This window comes from Dasypus novemcinctus, chromosome 2 (assembly GCF_030445035.2).
Source record: "Dasypus novemcinctus isolate mDasNov1 chromosome 2, mDasNov1.1.hap2, whole genome shotgun sequence".
NCBI lineage: Eukaryota > Metazoa > Chordata > Mammalia > Cingulata > Dasypodidae > Dasypus > Dasypus novemcinctus.
The window spans coordinates 186,740,538-186,759,044 of NC_080674.1; the positions used below are offsets into that span (position 1 = coordinate 186,740,538).

General features: G+C 50.7%; 1 protein-coding gene across 1 annotated transcript in view; it reads left to right on the forward strand.

The window, feature by feature from the left end:
- Positions 1 to 18,507, forward strand: part of CDHR2 (cadherin related family member 2) — a 57,733-nt gene that overhangs the window by 578 nt on the left and 38,648 nt on the right. The gene's annotated exons all lie outside the window — the stretch shown is intronic.

Below are 18,507 nucleotides of genomic sequence, written 5' to 3' on the forward strand. Positions count from 1 at the left end.
TCAGTTTCCTCCTCTGTAAAATGGGGGTGATAAGAGTCCAAGAGAGAACCTGGAGCCCCCCCAAGGCGACCCATGCCACTGCCACTTTGGCTGGTACCAGGACTAAACCCGGGACTGAGCCGCACCCCGCTCGGGCCGTTTTCAGGCCCGGTGCAATCCCCTGGCTCTGCTGTGCGAGGGGCAGCGACTCAGCTGAGAGCCGGGGCCAGGCCTGGGCCCCCTCCCCGAGGCAGAAACGTGGGGGCTTCAGTCGACATTCAGATCTGGCTACCCAAAACTGGCCCTGGCCCAGGTGTGGGTTCTGTGGTCCTTTACCATCATCCCCTTCTCAGCAGGGGAAACTGAGGCGCAGAGAGGGGAATGGGCGTGGCTGGGGTGACGCGGCAGGGAAGGGAAAAGCTGGGATCTGAATCCAGGGCCGCTGGACTCCTTATCTGTTTGCTGGATGCAGCAGGCTGGGGGGCGGGCACTGTGGGGGCCCCGTGACAGGAACCCCGGCTCCCCCCGGGGCCTCCGCAGCCCTGCATCGGACCTCCCTGGCCCGGCTTGCTGGGTTAACACCTCTGTCCCTTGCTCTTGGCGAAGTCTCTAACTTTCTAGTTTCCTCATTGGGAACCCGGAATGATAATTCCCACCTGGCGAAAAGTTCGCGGGAAGTCAGGGAGAAAGCAGAAGCGAAAGGGTGCGGGCAGTGGGAGGTGGCTGAGCCCCACGCCGGGGGGGGGGGGGGGGGGGGGTGGACAAGGAGAGGGCACCCCCACTCTGCCCTCCTGGAGGCTCTGGACAGGCCTGGGCCCCCTCCTCCCGGGGGCTCCAGATTCTCGCCAGGGGTCTTGGAGCCGCGCTGTTCAGGCTGTGGCTGACCTCCTGGCTGAGGGTGGGGGCCGGCACTTCCTGTGGGACAGGGCTGCGCCCCGGGCTCCCCACCCAGCCGAGAGCACTCCCAGGAATCTGAGTGTCTCAGGCTGTTATAGAGCAGCGATAGCGACCAGACTCAGACTCTGAATAAAGTTCCAACTGAGAGCTTTATTAGCTGCGCGGCGACGGCCTCGTCCTGTGCAGAGGGGAGAGCAGCCCGGGGTCGCGGGGGGAGTTTGCTTACACAGGCCTTTAGGCTCAGGGCGGGGGGCAGTAGCTCAGCAAGCAAGCACGCACAGAAGCAGGGGTTTGCGGTTAATCCAGCGCTGGGAATTCTATCAGGGAGACAAGCGGTCGGGGAGTTCTTGTTATTTACAAGGGTCTGGGTCAGGTTGGTTTTTTGGCAGGGGCTGACGAGACTTTCTACAGGAGGAGGCCTTGCGATAAGGTTTTACAGTCGAGCAAGCTTGTTACAGACGCGAGATATGGGCGGTTGGGGGCTGTGGAATTTTCCTCTCGGGTGGGGGTGGCCACAGGCTCCTACTTCTCCACAAGGCCAGGTAGGCGATGGGTGGGCGTTCGGAAGCCGCCCTAATTCACCCCCGTGTTCATTTCAAAAGCACTTTTTTTGAAAGCGGGGAGAGGACAGGGGGCTGGGTGGCAGTTGCCGGGGAAGGCAGCTATAATCTCTGCAAGGTGGATGGTCCCCATTTTTCAGAGGGGCGAACTGAGAGGCAGAGTGGTGGGGAAAAGGGTGCATATCGTGCGGCGCCCGGGAGCTAGGATCCAGTGCGCCTCCCTTCAGTCCAGGTCTCGACCGGGGCTACCCCTGCAGGGAGCCAAATCCCCAAAGCCTCCGTGAGGGCTGGCGGAGGCCCGGGAAAGGGGCTTGACTGGATGTTGTCAGGATCGGTCCAGGGTCAGCTCCATTCACTTCTCTTTCCTTTGACTTCCTCGGTCCTATCCCTGCTGGGGAGGGGAGAAGGGGTAAACAAGACCAGCCCAGCACCCCTCCCTGCTGGGATTGCCAAGCGCTCAGGGGCCCAGGAGAAGGGGCAGCGACTGTCTGAACGCAGCCCCACTGCTGGACTGAGCCTTAAGGGACGGAGAGAGTTTGCACACAGGCAGGAGGCAAGGGAAGGTGGCATTTGGGGCAGAGGGCAGCCCATGCAAATGCATGGAGGAAGGAAAACATAGGGTGTGGATAGAACAGGAGCATTGGATTCCACTGGGAGTCCGCAGGAGGGGGAAGGAGAAAAGCTTGTGTGGAAAGAGAGACCCAGGATCTGTGAGGACCTAGCCAGCCAGGCTGAGAGCCAGAAAGTGTGGCCAGTGGGAGCCATGGGGGAGGTCTGAGCTTGGGAGTGCCTGAGCCCAGTGAGGTGGGAAAGCTTATTCATCCTTGTACCTCCTCCAGCTCACACAGGCTCTGTCTCCTCAAGTGACTAAATCCAGAGGATTGTAGAACTTTGGCCTCATTAGGATCAAATGAGTGTGTGAAAAGTCTCTCTGACAAGGAGGAGGGCAAGAAAGCATGGACTCCAGGGCGGTGTGGGAAGTAGGAGAGGCAGGAATGCAGCATGAAAGAGCGAGGCAGGCTGGGAGTCAGAAGGGCTGGTGTATGAGTCAACTAGAGCTGCTGTAACAAAGTGGCCCTAGCACAGATGGGTGGCTTAAAACAGCAGAAGTTCATTCTCTCAGGGTTCTGGAGCCTAGAAGTCCAAGATCAAGGTATGGGCAGGGCTGCGCTCCCTCCGGGGGCTCTAAGGAAGGATCCTTCCCTGGCTCTTCCAGCTTCTGGTGGCTCCTGGCGTGCGTTGGCTTGGGGTGGCATCACTCCACTTTGCCTCTGTTGTCACCTGGTTGTCTTCTTGTGTATCTGTCAGTGTCTCTTCTCTTCTTATAAGGACACTGGTCGTATTGGATTACGGCCAACTCTACTCCAGAATGACCCCATCCTAACTTATTCCATTTGAGTGCCCCTCTTCCCAAATAAGGCTCTGAGATACTAGGGTTAGGGCTGTTTGTCTTTTGGTGGGAAACAATTCACCCCATAACTGTAGGCCCCCCAATTCCGCCTCTGGACTGGTTTGAGGGCTTCGGGCAGCGGTCTTAACCTCCTTGTGATGCAGTGTCCTCGTGTGTAACGGGGGTTGACAACCCACCCCTCCCTGCCAAGGGGAATGTAAGGACCAGCTGCAGGGCAAGGACTTTGAGGGTGCCTGAAGCAAATGTGAAGAGTGACTGTGATTTTTGTCCTAAGGCAGGGTCAGCAGGGCTTTGGAAGCCCCCACGAGAATGGGAGGGGGAAGCTGGGAGAAACTTCGATGAGCAGTGAGTGTGGATGAACGTGGGAACGGGGCTTGTAGGCTTCAGGGACCCTGGAGAAGGACGGTCCTGGTTAAGGCTGTTCTCCCGCAACCTGTCCTGTTTGGGGGCTCTGGGTGGCTGGTGGGAAAATCTGGTGGGGCAGGAAGAAAAAACCCCTAAACCCTGGAAAAGAGAAAAAGCCCAGGCTGAATGCCTGGCTTTGGATTCTGATTCCATTTCTGACTTGCTGGGTCCTGTCCCTTCTCCTCCTGTTTGCTGAGGACTACATGGTAATGGGTGCAAAGTGCCAGCCACAGCAGATGCTCCATCCTGTCAAGGGATTCGGGGACTGGGTGGAGGGACCCTGAGTGCAGGATCCCCTTTCTTCTGAACTGGACTAAGATGGACTTTGGAGTGGTGATGAGAATACCAGCCTACGCTGCCCACTGCACACGTAATGACTAATTGTCCTGTGGCTGTTGACTCACCTTGTGGAGGGAAATGAGGGAACCAACAAGATGAAGGCTTTAGGTCTAAGATGGCAACCTGAAGGGGATCTAGGAGTAGACCTGTCCAGCCGGTGTTGATGTGCCCTGGTTTTTCTCTCATAGTGGGCACCAGTAGTCCCATCTCTACCTCCACCACCATCAAAAATCCATCCTCATTCCCATCACCTCCACCAGCTTGATGCATCTCCACTCTCAGCCCCAACACCATCCCCTCCATCCCATGACCATCACCTCCACCAACTCCAGCTGCAATTCCACTTTCATCATCATCACCACTATCCTTGCTCTCTCCTCTCCCACCATGTCCACCTCCACCCCACCTCATCACCAACTTAAGCCCTGCCTGCATCTCCATTACCACCTCCAACACCATCTGCATCTCCACCTTCATCATCACCTCCATCTCCACGCCCAACTGAATTTCCACCCCTCCCCAGCTCTGTCACCAGCTCCAGGACCACCTCCACCATTCCATTTGACCACAACTCCATCCTCCTGACAGCTCCAGCAGGAGCGCCATCTCTGCACCATCATCAAAAAATCAATTCCAAACCCGTTTCGGGCAGGACTGTGGCTATGCTCTATGGACGATTCTGAGGGCTGATGACTTAGTAATTCCTCTTGAGCAGCTAGGGCATTTCCCAACCTGGCCTGGTGTCGCCCTGCTGTCCAGCATGTGAGCTGTCCCCACAGGCCATCTCTGGGGACCTCGGCAGGGAAGCAGTTTCCACAGTTTTCCAAGCAGCGCTGGCCTGAGTCACTCTACAGCCAAAATGATCCTTGACCTTATCTCCCCCACACACACACCCATCCACCTTGCCCTATTCGGGCACCTGATAGTCTATACTACCTTGTGGAGAGAACAGAGCAGCAGAGCCTGGAGAGAAACGAGCCCCGGGAGAGAGATGAGACTTATCCCAGGCTACAGCTGATCCTGGGAAAAGCTGGGACCACAGAGCCTTAGGAGGAAGAGGAAGGCTGGACCCTTGGAGATGGGCAGGCATCTTGCTCCATTATGTGGCAACAGACTTTGGTGAGGGAAGTAATTTATGCCTTATGGCCTGGTAACTGTAAGCATCTATCCTCAAACAAATATCCTTTAAAAAGTCAACAGATTCCTGGTATTTTGCATCAGCACTCCTTTGGCTGACTAATACGCATGGTGATACACATGTGTCACCTAATACACAATACACTATTACACAATTAGAGTGACAGCAGCAGTCAGTCATAAAGTGAAGATGCAGAATGGAGTGATTTGCATGTGATGAGTAAGTACTGCATGCCAGGGGATGAGCTGGCACCTTCTTATTCTCCTTCATTTACCACACCCACCCTTATCACTTATTAGGGTTATCATTCCCATCTGAGAAACAGGCTTGGAGAAGGGCCCATTGTCCAGTGAGGCTCAGCTTCTCACCTCTGTTAACCTGAGCAAGGCCCTTCACTTCTCTGAAGCCTTAGTTTCTGAGCCTTAGTTTCCCCATCTGTAAAATGGGTATAATGGTACTTAACCTACTTAAAGGGCTGTTGAGTATATTAAATAGCACCCATCACAAAGGCTGGCACACAGTAGGTGTTCCTTATAAGGCAGCTATTGCTGTTCATTGTTGTAATATCTAACAGCCGTGGAACATTCTATCAAAGTGCATGGCAGGGAAGCAGACGTGACTCAATTGATAGAGCGTCTGCCTACCACATGGGAGGTCCAGGGTTCAAACTCAGGGCCTCCTGACCCGTGTGGTGAGCTGGCCCACATGCAGTGCTGCCGTGCAAGGAGTGCCGTGTCATGCAGGGGCACCCCCGCATAGGGGTGCCCCACGTGCAAGGTGTGCACTCCACAAGCCTGCCAGGAGTGGTGCCGCACACACGGAGAGCTGACACAGCAAGATGATGCAACAAAAAGAGACACGGTTTCCCAGGGCAGCCTGATAATGCAAGCGGATGCAGAAGAACACATAGCAAATGGACACAGAGAGCAGACAAGGGGGGGAAGGGGGGAGAAATAAATAAAATAAATCTTTAAAAAAAACAAAAAACAACAATAACAACAAAAACAAAGTGCATGGCCATATCCATTCCCTTGGGTTACCTGTTTAGATAACTTCCAGGTTTCCATGATTATGAGTAATCCTTCATGATGACCAACTTTCTGCAAAGAGAGTTTCCTTAGTTTAGATTAATTGGATTCCTGGGTCAAGGAGGGCAGGCATTTGGAAAGTTTAGGGTCCACCTCTGAAATGGGGTTTTCCTCTCCTGCTGGAGCCCCGGAGAAAGGTGAGGGCGGCACCTTTCCCTCTTTGTGTCAGGGACAGACCAAAGGGTGCAGGATTGGGGAGCCGGATTTGAATTCCAGTCTGCTGCTTCCAGCTGTGAGATCCTCAGCAGCTCACTCTGAGCCAGTTTCCCCGTCTGCTAAATGGGTTGTGGCTAAGGTTAAGTCATGAAAATTCCAAACAGTCTACGTCCAAAACATTCATCTCTATTCTTGCCTCTTCTCTCTCCAGCCCTGTTGCCACCATTTCAGTCACTGGCACACAGCAGCTGAAAAGATGTGTTAGAACAGGAAATTAGCCCCTGTCGCTCCCCTGCTTAAACCCTGAAATAACTTCCTATTTGTCTTATATTTTATTCTAAACAAACCATCCTCAGATGTCGATACGGCTCTGCAGCCTTCACCCTCATGTCCCTCCCTCCAGCCCACCTCCCCTTTCCCTTGCTTCAGCCACACGGCCCTCTTTGCATTCCTGGAACACACCTGGCTCTTACCTGACCCAGGGTTTGCTCTCGTACTATCTACACTACCTGGACCACTCCTACACCACCACTCATTTTTGTCAAAGCAATAGGGGTATTTATTTTAAAATATCAAATAGGACTATGAGGTTGAGAACAAAAACAGCTACTCCCTGCCCCTCTCTCCACCTCCACAACCACTCTCTAGAAGCAACTGCTTTCAGCTCCTTCAGCTACCTCTTCCATTTCCCACCATATTTCTAAATAACAAACTTATACTGCTACTTCTTCACTTAAAGATTGATTTCTTAAAGTGAAAGGTGAAGATCTAATTCTCTTACCCACCCCAAAATACTTCTCCTCCCGTCCCCACAATATGGTCATAGCACTTGGACTATGAAATGTTTGCAGCTGAGCCAGGCAGTGTACTATATTTCCATGTATTGTCTGCCACAGCTTGCTCTTTTTTTTTTTTTTAAGATTTATTTATTTTTTAAAAGATTTCTTTATTATTTATTTTTCTCCTCTCCCCTCCTGGTTGTCTGTTCTCTATTTGCTGCATCTTCTTTGTCTGCTTCTGTTGTTGTCAGCAGCACAGGAATCTGTGTTTCTTTTTGTTGCATCATCTTGCTGTGTCAGCTCTCCGTGTGTGCGGCGCCATTCCTGGGCAGGCTGCACTTTCTTTCATGCTGGGCGGCTCTCCTTATGGGGTGCACTCCTTGTATGTGGGGCTCCCCTACGCAGGGACACACCGCACTCCTTGCACGCATCAGCACTGCGCATGGGCCAGCTCCACACGGGTCAAGGAGGCCCGGGGTTTGAACCGTGGACTTCCCATGTGGTAGACGGATGCCCTATCCACTGGGCCAAGTCTGCTTCCCAAGATTTATTTATTTCTCCCCCTGCCAACCCCCACCCCCCGTCTGCTCTCTGTGTCCTTTCACTGTGTCTTCTCTTTATGTGGCACTGGATACTAATCCCGGGACCTTCTGGAGTGGAAGAGAGGTGCTCGATCTCGTGCGCCACCTCAGCTCCCTGGTCTGCTGCATCTCTTGCTGTCTCTCCTCTGTGTCTCTTTTTGTTGCATCATCTTGATGCGCCAGCTCTCCACTTGGACCAGCTTGCTGTGTGGGCCAGCACTCCTGAGTGGGCCAACACTCTGCTGGGCCAGGTTGCCGCTTGGGCCAGCAACTCCACATGGGCCAGCTCAGTGCGCAGGCCAGCTTGCCTTCACCAGGAGGTCCTGGGAATCGAACCCTGGACCTCCCATATGGTAGACGGGAGCCCAATCACTTGAGCCACATCTTTCTTTCCCTCTTTCCATCTTCATTAGTTTCGTTCATTTAGTCTTCTACATAATATCATAAATTCATCCTCACACTCTAGACAGAGGTGTACATCTCCCCTCAACACATTCAACATGTCAGCTGTGCTTCTGTTTTCTCAGAGATGGTCCTCTGCAGCCTGCTGCCCTCTTCTTCCCTTGGGACAGTTGTCCAGCTCTCACCCTAGGACTTCCCTTCCCCCATCTGGGGAACCCCTTCCTCCTTTCCTTATGTTGGACCTTCTGTCTCCTGGATTCCTTCCCATCCTTTTTCTTGGTTTGTCCCCTTGATATAAGGCATGATGTTTTCTAGTTGTTTCCCAAGAAAAGGCACATAGGAGGTTTTTTCAGTCCGCTGGGCTGCTGAAAACAATCTACCAGAAATAGATTGGCTTTTACAATGGGGATTTATTAGCTTCCAAGCTTACAGTTCTGAGGCCGTGAAAATGTCCCCATCAAGGCACCATCAGCTGATGCCTTCTCCCGGAAGACTGGCTGCCAGTGATCCTGGGCTCCTCTGTCACATGACCAGGCACATGGCAGCATCTGCTGGTCTCTCCCCTCTCTTCTAGGTTTCCTTGCTTTCAGCTTCTTGCTTTCATGGCTCTCTTTACATTTTCCTATAAAGGACTCCAGTAAGGAGATTAAAACCTACCCTGGGCCATGCCTTACTGAAGCAACCTAATCAAAAGGTCCTACCCACAGTAGATTTACACCCACAACAATGGACTAACTTTAAGTACATAATTTTCTGGAGTCATATAGCTTCAAACCATCACAGAGATAAATTTTTGGCTTTGCATATCTGAAAATGTTTTTTCTTTTTCCCTCACATGTATGTGATATTTTTAGTGTATCTAGAGTTCTAGATTGGAAATAATTTGTCTTCAGGTTTTTTTTCCTTCAGTTTTTTTAAGGCAAGTATTGCTGTAAAACAAAATACTCCAAAATGTAGAGACTTAAAATAATGTTTTTTAAAATTATTACTTTATCTCATGATGCTACGGGTCAAGAATTTGGACAGGGCCTAGTGGGGAGGGCTCCCCTCTGCCCCATGGTGTCTGGGCCTCAACTGGGATTACATGAAAGGCTGGGGCAGGAAAGGCTGGGAGTCTTTCTCCCTCTCCCCACAGAGGTCTCTCACCCCTGTGAGTTAGCTCGGCCATCCCTACAGCATGGAGGCCTCAGGGAAGCTGGACTTCATACAAGGCAGCCAGGACTTCAAAAAGCAAGGGGCTCCTGAGACCCAGGCAGAAGCTGCGAGGCTTCTCATAACGTCCCAGAATGTCCTTCTACTGTATTCTGTGGGCCATGCAGGTCTCCAAGGCCAGCCCAGGTTCACGGAGAGGGGATTAGACTCTACCTCTTGTTGAGAGGAATGCCAAAGAATTTTCAGCCACCTCTAATCAGTCACATATTGCTTTATCTTTTAGTTTCCAGGATTGTTTCCCATGGCCTTCTGATTCTGGGTGCTCTGTGTGGGACTTGTTTTTCTCTCCAGAAGATTTCAGGGTCTTCTCCTCATCCCTAGTAGTCTGAAATTAATTCAGGGTGGTTTTTTGTTGGTTTGTTTTCTTTCATTTGTACTGAAAACCCTTTCAATCTGGACATTTGTGTTATTCATGTACAAGAAATCTTTCATTTTTATTTCTTTGACAGTAGCCTTTCCTCTTTTTTCTGATCCTTCTTTATGGAACTTCTTAAGAAGATATTGGACCTTTTGGATTAATTCTCTAATTTTTTTATGGTTGTTTCCTATTTTCCATTCCTCAGCTTTATATTTTTATCATTCTATTTTTTTAAATTCCTGCATATATATAAATAAAGCAATGGTTCTCAACCAGGGATGATTTTGCCCCACCAGGGGACATTGAAGGTACTTTTGGTTGTCACAGCTGGATGGGAGGTGATACTGGCATCTGGTGGTGCAGTCCAGAGACTGCTAAACAGCCTACGGTACACAGAGAGGGCCCCAGGACAAAGAATTATCCAGCCCAGTACGTGAACCCTGCTGAGGTTGAGAAATCCTGATCTGTTAAAAACTTTTTGCTTTTTGCTTATACATGTATTTTTAAATGTCATTATGCTATTCATGGTGATGGATCCGGTAGCTTCTTTTACGTCTCTAAGAATATTAATTATAATTTTCTTCAGCTTCCTGTATTGTCTCTGTTTCCTCTGAGTTGCTCTTATTCAAGTGCATGTCTGGTCTGGTTTGGTTTTCCTGTCTCTGTCCATTGGTGTCCAGGTGTCCAGGGTGGGGTGGTGTGAAGGGGGAAAGGAAAGCCCTGACTTGTTGCATTTGTCCATTTCCATGGTCTAAATCATCACACCATGAGTGATTTCAAGCCACCAACATGATGTCAACTGGCTTGTAAGATTCTTGAAAACTTAGCAATTTTCTGTAGCAACTTCAACATGCTTCTGCCTCCACCTTGCCTACAGTCCCGTGATCCTTGGCTGACTGTTCGTAATTAAGAATGGGGCCCCAAAGAGCTTACTGGGGTGGGTGATGGGTGGGACTTGTTACCCGGAGGCCGCAGCACAGAGTGACCTAACGGAGCCTCCCACATTTCACAACCTGTGGGTCTTTTCTCTTGGGCAGGTCAGTTTTTTAAAAATTCCGGCTGTTGGAGGAAGCGTCATTTCATCTGGCTGCCAATGAGAGAGGGGAAGGGGCTGGGGTGTCACCATTAAGTGTGCTCCTTTTTTAGTACGGTCCCCCGGCTCCCTGTCTATTACCCTCAAGTCCAGATCTCACGGATTCAGGCTCTCCAGGGAACAATCTCTATATTCTCTAGGACAAGGGATGGGCGGGGCAGCCACAAGAATGCGTGGGTGGGAAAGTAGTTCTTGGGAGTCTAATTGCTTGTTGTGTAAACTTTCAACCAGTATTCCTGTTTTCAACCTGCCCGCGCCTCTGCTTCCAGAACGTTCCAGAGCCTTCCATCTTTCATCCTTTCTGGGGTCCTGTGCACTTGCTTCCTGTAGGTGCCCTCTACCCCATCCAAACTCTGATTTTAACTACCATCAACTCGTGTCTTGTTTGTCAGAGCTGCCATCACAAATATCACAAAGTGGCTTTGGCTGAACAGGAATCTATTGGCTCACAGTCTTGAGTTTAAAAGGAGGACAACACCAAGGCACTGGCAACACCACGCTTTCTCCCTGGAGGCTAGAGTTCTGAGGCCTGGGTGCTGCTCTCTTTGGGCTTCCTTGGTTTGCGTATGTCCCCCTGTCACAGGGTGCTCTCTCTTTCCTTATGTCTGCTCTTCCAGTTTCCCCTGCATTCTGGTTTCTGACCCTTCCTTGTGCCTTTCTCTGACTTCTGGTTCCTTCTCTCTATAAGGCCTCCAGTAATCTGGATGAAGACCCATCCTCATTCAGTTGACTAGAACTTAACTAAAAGTAACATCTTTCAAGGTCCTATTCACACTGTTTACAATGAGGTCACATCCAGAAGAATGGAATTACGATGAAGAACATGTCTAAGCCGGGGTACGTGATTCAATCTCCCACAGCCTGATAAAGCGATATCTCATCCAAGTGCTTTCTAGCTTCCAAAACCTTTACTGCCGTTTTATGGGGTCTCAAGAAGGGAGTGGAGACAAATGTTGAATCCTCCACATTGAACAGGAAACTCCCTCCTCCACTCCCCACACCACCTGCTCTTCTCCTCCTTCAGATATCTGCTGTCAGGCTGACTCCTCAGAGACTCCACACTATGTGTCCCCCTTAGCCAGGGCTGCATGATAAACCACCCCGAACCTTGCTGGCAAGCCACCACCACCACTGTGTTTACGACGTAGGGATGGCGCGTCTGGAGGTAGAGAATCTGCTTCCAGATGGCTCACACGGCGTCGGCTGGGAGCTCGGCCGGGCTCTTGGCTTGGAGTCTGGCTCCCTCTCCACACGGCCCCGTGCAAGGCGCTGCTTGGGCTTCCTTACAGCATGGTGGCTGAGTTCTAAGAGTGACTGTTCTCAGAGACAGGAAGGGAAACAGCCAGGAACTTTTAGGCTGGGGCCCAGAAACTAGCATGGCATCTCTGGCCCCTTCCTCTTTGATCAGTCCCAGAGCCCGCCCAGATTCAAGGGGAGGGGACAGTCCCCATCTTTTGCTGGGAGAAGTGTCAATTTATTAGTATCCCTCTTTATCTGCTATGCAACTTAAACTACTTTCCATTCTCTACACTTTCATAGAACCCACACTCTCTTCCTTCATAGTACTGACAGTATTTTGTTTTTTATTTTTTTTATTTTTTAAAATTTAAAAATTTTTTCATTATAAACATATAATATTTATAGAGCAATAATTATAACCCTACATTATTTGTTTATAAGAGACACAGATGTATCATATATGAGAACAGTAACACAAAAGAGGGGGAAGGTAATGGAGATATATTGGAGCAAATTTTCTATATTTTATAAAAATTAAGTTAATATTAATCCAAAGCAGATTGTGATAAATTAAGATACATATTATATTAGCTGAAGTAATCATGAAGAAAATTACAACAATAATACTAAAATAATCAACGTGGAATTAAAGCAATACTTGAAAGATATTTAATGCAAAATAAGATAATATAGGAGAAACACAGGAAAGATGGGAGCTATATAGAAAAGAATAGCAAAATGAGACATGTAAATCCAGTCACATCAATATTTTCATTAAGTGTGACTCATCTAAATGCCCCAGTCAAAATGCAGAAAGTTTGAGGTTGCAAAAAAAGAGTAAAGTCTAACTTTATTCTGTCTACAACAGAAAGATCATAGATTCAAAAATGCAAAGTTTAAAGTAAAAGCATGGAAAAAGATAGACCATGCAAACAATAACCATAAGAGAGTTGTAGTAGCTATATTATTGATTAGGCAAAATAGTCACACAGCGAGTGGACACAGAGAGCAGACAACGGGGAGGGTGAAGATCTTTAAGACTTTATTTTTTAAAGATTTATTTTATGTAATTCTCTCCCATTCCCCCCTCCCCATTGTCTGCTCTCTGTGTCCAGTCACTGTGCGTTCTGTGTCCGCTTGCACCCTCGGTGGCACAGGGAAACGGCGTCTCTTTTTTGTTGCGTCATCTTGCTGCCTCAGCTCTCCATGTGTGCGGCGTCCCTCCTGGGCGGGCTGCGCTTTTTTCACGTGGGGCAGCTCTCCTTGCGGGGCGCGCTCCTTGCGCATGGGGCACCCCCACGTGGGGGCTCCCCTGCGAGGCACGGCACTCCTTGCGTGCGGCAGCTCTGCGCATGGGCCAGCTCATCACAGGGCTCAGGAGGCCCTGGGGATCGGATCCTGGACCCTCCATATGGTAGAGGACGCTCTATCAGTTGAGCCGCGTTCGCTTCCCAGTAGACAGTATTTTGTTTGCTTGTTCCAAGTCTATCTTATTCACCAAGCCATAAGCTCAGTGAGGGCATTGAGTGATGATTTTGCTCAATTTATCCCTGAGTGCTGGGAACAAGGTCTGGCAATAGTGGGCACCCTTAATATTTATTAAGGGAATGGATATTTATTAAGGGAATTAATTTTTATTAAGAGAATTAATTTTTATCAAGAGACAATGAATGAATGAGTGAGTCAGGGTACTTAGCACATAGTAGATAGTCAGGAAATGTGATCAGCCCTGTGGTACCCCAATGTTTCCCCAGCAGGTCTGGGGAACTGGGGCAAGGACAAGCCTAAGTTCAAATAAGAGAGCTCACGCTGAGACTTCAGGGCAGGTGGCTGGGGGGAGCCAGGGCCTGTCCCACTGTCTAGGGGATGTGAAGTGGCAAGGCTGGCCAGGGCACACTTGGACAGCCAGGATTAGAGACTCCGAGGATGAGGAGGGTGGGAGACAGACCTTTCCTTCCTCTCCAGTGTAGTTGCTAACATGTATTACACTTACTGAGAGCCCGGCACGGTTTAAGCCTCACACCACGGTGCTATGAGGATTCCCATTTTACAGATGTGGAAACGAGGCCCTAAGAGGTTAGTTACTTACCCACAGTTCCACTGGATTTGCACCCAGGCTCTCTGGCCCACACACTTAGCCATGACATGCTCTCCATCTTGCAGGTGTCCCCTGAGGGGTCACGGCACTTCACTGGCTCATTTCATTCATTCATTTCAAAAGTCATTCATTTCAAAACCCAGTGTGGATTCAGCCCTCTGCTTGGTCCTGGGGGCACAGAGATGAACGAGACCCGGATCTCATGTCGCAGCAGGTCTGGTGGGAGAGGCTTATCTACAAAGAGATCGTGGGGAGCAGGTGTAGCTCAGTGGGGGAGCACCTGCTTTGCATTTATATGGTTCTGGGTTCAATCCCCAGTACCTCCAAAAAAAAAAGAGAAAGAGAGATGGGCACTGAGAGCTCTGAATGAAATGCTGGAATCCGAGCAGGGTCCTGTGAGGTCACTACGAGGGAGCAATCCTGTGGGGCAATGTGGGCTGGGGTGGGGCGGGGCCCGGAGCTGGGCTGTTTTTATTTTTTTCCTAAGATTTATTTATTTTTATTTATCTCCTCTCCTCCCCGCCGCCCTGGTTGTCTGTTCTCTGTGTCTATTTGCTATGTCGTCTTTGTCCGCTTCTGTTATTGTCAGCGGCATGGGAATCTGTGTCTCTTTTTGTTGCGTCATCTTGCTGTGTCAGCTCTCCATGTGTGCAGCGCCATTCCTGGGCAGGCTGCACTTTCTTTCGCACTGGGCGGCTCTCCTTACGGGGTGCACTCTTTGAGCGTGGGGCTCCCCTATGTGGGGGATACCCCTGCGTGGCACTCCATTCCTTGCGCGAATCAGCACTGCACATGGGCCAGCTCCGCACGGGTCAAGGAGGCCCGGGGTTTGAACCTTGGACCTCCCATGTGGTAGACAGACGCCCTAACCACTGGGCCAAGTCCACCGCCCGTTGGGCTGTTTTTAGATGAACAAGAGCTCACTAGGTAGGAAGGTGAGGAAGGGATTCCGGGAAGAAGGAACTGCATGTGCAAAGCCCTGGCAGTGAGGGAGAGCAGAGCGGTTTGTGGGTGTGCTGGGTGGAGGAGTGGAGAGAGACCAAGCTGGAGAAGAGGGTGAGGTCATGGATGGCCATCGGGAGCCCATTTCTGGAGTGTGGACTCTGGCAATGGGGAGCCACTGACGGTGGGTTTTTTTTGTTGTTGTTGTTTTTTGAGGTACTGGGGATTGAACCCTGGACCTCGTATATGGGCAGCCAGCTTTCTACCACGGAGCTACACCAGCTACCCTGGGTTGACTTTTTTCATCTGTTTGCTCATTTTATTTTGGTTTTCAGGAGGTTCCGGAAAGCAAACCCAGGACCACGTATGTGGGAAGCAGGTGCTCAACCACTTGTCCTACATCCGCACCCCCACTGAAGGGTTTTGAGGAGGGGAAGGGAAGTCATTAGGCTGTGCAAAGAAAGATGGTTTTGGCCAAGTGGGCTGACTTAGAGAGACTGACGGGAGGGAGCCCTGGAGAAGGCTGGTGACGCGAAGCAGGGCAGAGCGGGAGGAGGCAGCTCCCTGGAGGCTCACAGCCGAGGGCTAGACAGACGCAGCCGACGGGAGAGACACGGAGGGGCCAGCACGTGCTGGGGGGGGGCATTCAGGCAAAGGTCAGGGTGGCGTGGCCGCGTGGGGGCATTCCTGAGAGGGGACTCAGCAGGAGGGGTGGCTGCCGAGAGCGGCGTGCCCTGGTTTTGACACTGTTTCAGGGTGAAGGTTCAGCTCTGGGAGCCTCTTTCTGGGCTCCTCACACACCCGTGCGCTCCTAGGTCCCTCCTGCTCTTGGAGGCTCCCGTCCTCCGGGGCGCCGAGGTCGGGTTCATTCCCTCCTGGGGCTTCCATGGCTTTGGGGCCGGGCTCCTTGGGAAAATGGCCACGGGCTGCAGGCACGCTGGGGCGGGGAGCACCCCGATCACGTGCTTGGCAGCCACGGTGTTCCTTTGTTTGCTTTGAACTTTTTTGGCTTTTTGGGTTTTTTGTTGTTGTCGTTTCTTTTCTTTTCTTTCGTTTTTTTTGCATTAAACTTTATTTTTGGAAAAGTTAAGGCTTTCATGTCATACAAAATTCAAAAGATGCCAAAGAGTACACAGGGAAAAGTCCTCCTCCCATGCCCAGATATGCAGCTCTGCTCGCCGGAGCCTGCCATTACTGCCAGCTCCTTGTGGATTCTTCCAGAGAGACTCTGAGCTTACGAAAGCAAACATGTACTCCCTTTCTATTTCTGCACACAGAAGCTCACTGCATGCTCCATTCTGCACCTTGCTTGTGTCACATAACAACACAACTGAGGCCACTCCCAGCCGCGCATACAGATGTCTCATTCGTTTTGACGCTTGCACAGCCTTCCATCCTGTATGTGTAGCATACATTATTTAATGGACACGTAGCTTGTTTCCAGTCCTGTGCCATTTTCTCCCGTGCTGCAGGGACTGATTTTCTATACACATATTTCCCACTTGAAAGATAAATTCCTCGAAGTGGAATCAGAGGGCGTGCGCGCTTGCGATGTAAGAGATGTCGCCGAATGGCCGCCTTTCACGTTCCCACTGGCAATGCATAGGGGAGCCCGTTTCCTCACGGCCCCCGCCACTCCGTGTATTATCCCACATTTTTATTTTGTCAGTTCCACAGGTGAAAACTGGATTGTAGGTTGGTTGTCATTTGCATTTCTCTTATTGTGGGCGAGACGGAGTCGCTCCGTGGTGGGGAAGGGCCACCTGTCGTTCCTGCTCTGTGAACTCCCTGACCATATCTGTGCTCACTCCTCCATCATAAGGGAGGGAGGGTGTTCCTTTCCTTGCAGGTGGGTTCCGTGCACCTGGTTACGGTGAGCAAACAGCCCAGAGAAGGCAGGCAATGGCCTAGCGTCACACAGCCAGAAGTGTCTGAGCCACGGCTAGAGCCCAGCTCCATCTCTCCTGCCTCTGTGCTTCCTGGATCTGTGACTTAAGGCACCAAGTCGGATGAGGGGAGGACTTACTGCGGCAGCTCTAGGGAAATTCCTCTCCATTCTGCACCATGCAAATGAGAGGCACCGCCCAGAGCCCATGAGACCCTAGGGTGGTGTGCCCATGGGGACGTGGAGCTTTGGGGTGGTAGAGAGGGGGATGGGAAGAGCCAGGCTCTGCGGTCAGAAGGATCTTGGTTTCGCCACTTGCTGCTATATGACCTTGGACAAGTCATTTCACCTCTTGAGCCTCAGCTCTCCCCTCTACAAAATGGACCTATTAACACCTAGGATGGTTGTGAAGCTTCAGGACAGAATACACAGGAGGTTGCCTGGGGCAGGGTAGATCGGTGCTCGATGCACGTGCGGTGCCTTCCCAGCCCCCGCCCCCCACCCGCTGCTCCTCCTGGGGTGTAGAGAGGGGTGGGACAAACCCTGCCAGTCTTTCCTCTTCGCTTTCCCAGTGGTTCTGGTGTCTGCAGTTCTTGCCTTAATGGTTGGCCTCCTGGTGATCCCTCTTGACACTGGCCCAGTCACTCTTTATTTATTTTAAAGATTTATTTTATTTATTTCCCCCCATCCCCTCATTGTTTGCACCTGCTGTGTCTGTTTGTCTTCCTTGTTTCTTTAGGAGGCACTGGGAACTGAACCCGGGACTTCCAATGTGGGAGGCAGGCTCCTAACCACCTGAGCCCCCTCCATTCCCTGCTTTGTTGTGTCTCTCATTATGTCCTTCTTGTGTCTCTTGTGGCATCATCTTATTGCATCAGCTTGCCGCGCCTGCCCGTTGCGTCTGCTCACTTTCCTGTTTGTCCTCCTTAGGAGGCACCAGGAACCTCTGCTCCCTCCTTTGCTGTGTCTCGCGTTGCATCATCTTATTGTATCAGCTTGCTGTGCCTGCTTGCTGACTTCTTTAGGAGGCACCAGGAACCGAGCCACGGATCTCCCATGTGTGGTAGGCAGGAGCCCAATTGCTTGACTGCTGCTCTTTTTTTAAAATGTGGTTTTCTTATTGTCTTTTTAAAAAAGATAAATAGATCACATAAAACGTTACATTAAAAAACATAAGAGTTTCCCATATACCCCACTCCCCACCTCACCCCCGCTCTTCCCACATCAACATCCCCTTTCATCAGAAAGGTACTTTCATTGCATTTGGTGAATATACCCTGGAGCGCTGCCACACTGCATGAAACATAGTTTACATGGTAGCTCACACTCTCCCCCAGCCCATTCAGTGGGTTATGGCAGGATATACAGTGTCCTGCATCTGTCCCTGCAGTATCATTCAGGACAACTCCAAGTCCCGAAAATGCCCCCATATCACATCTCTTCCTCCCTCTCCCTCAGCAACTCTCATGACCACCATCTCCATACCAATGATACAATTTCTTCCATTGCTAGGGTCACAACAGTTTTATAGTAGAATACCAGCAAGTCCACTCCAATCCATATTATATTCCTCCAACCTGTGGACCCTGGGATGGCGATGTCCACTCCACCTCTAGATCAAGAAGGGGTTTAGATCCCACATGGTTCATGAATGTGATTCTCCTGCTTGCAGTTGTAGGCTCTCTTGGTTCCCTGGTGTGGTGGTTGACCATTCTCACCTCCCTGGCAGCTAACCTGGGTAAATCTGATGAATGGGAGAGTAGGTGTTGCAACTCTGCTGAGGCTTAGGGCCCAGCTGGCACATGGACAGTTCAGAGATTCAAGTCCCCTGAGCATACACAAACCCAAGCACCAAACACAGGTTCAGTAAAAGTGACAGAAGAGGCATATATAGAGAGGTCACATCTGAGACCAACCCCATCACACTCAGGAGCACAAATTCCAA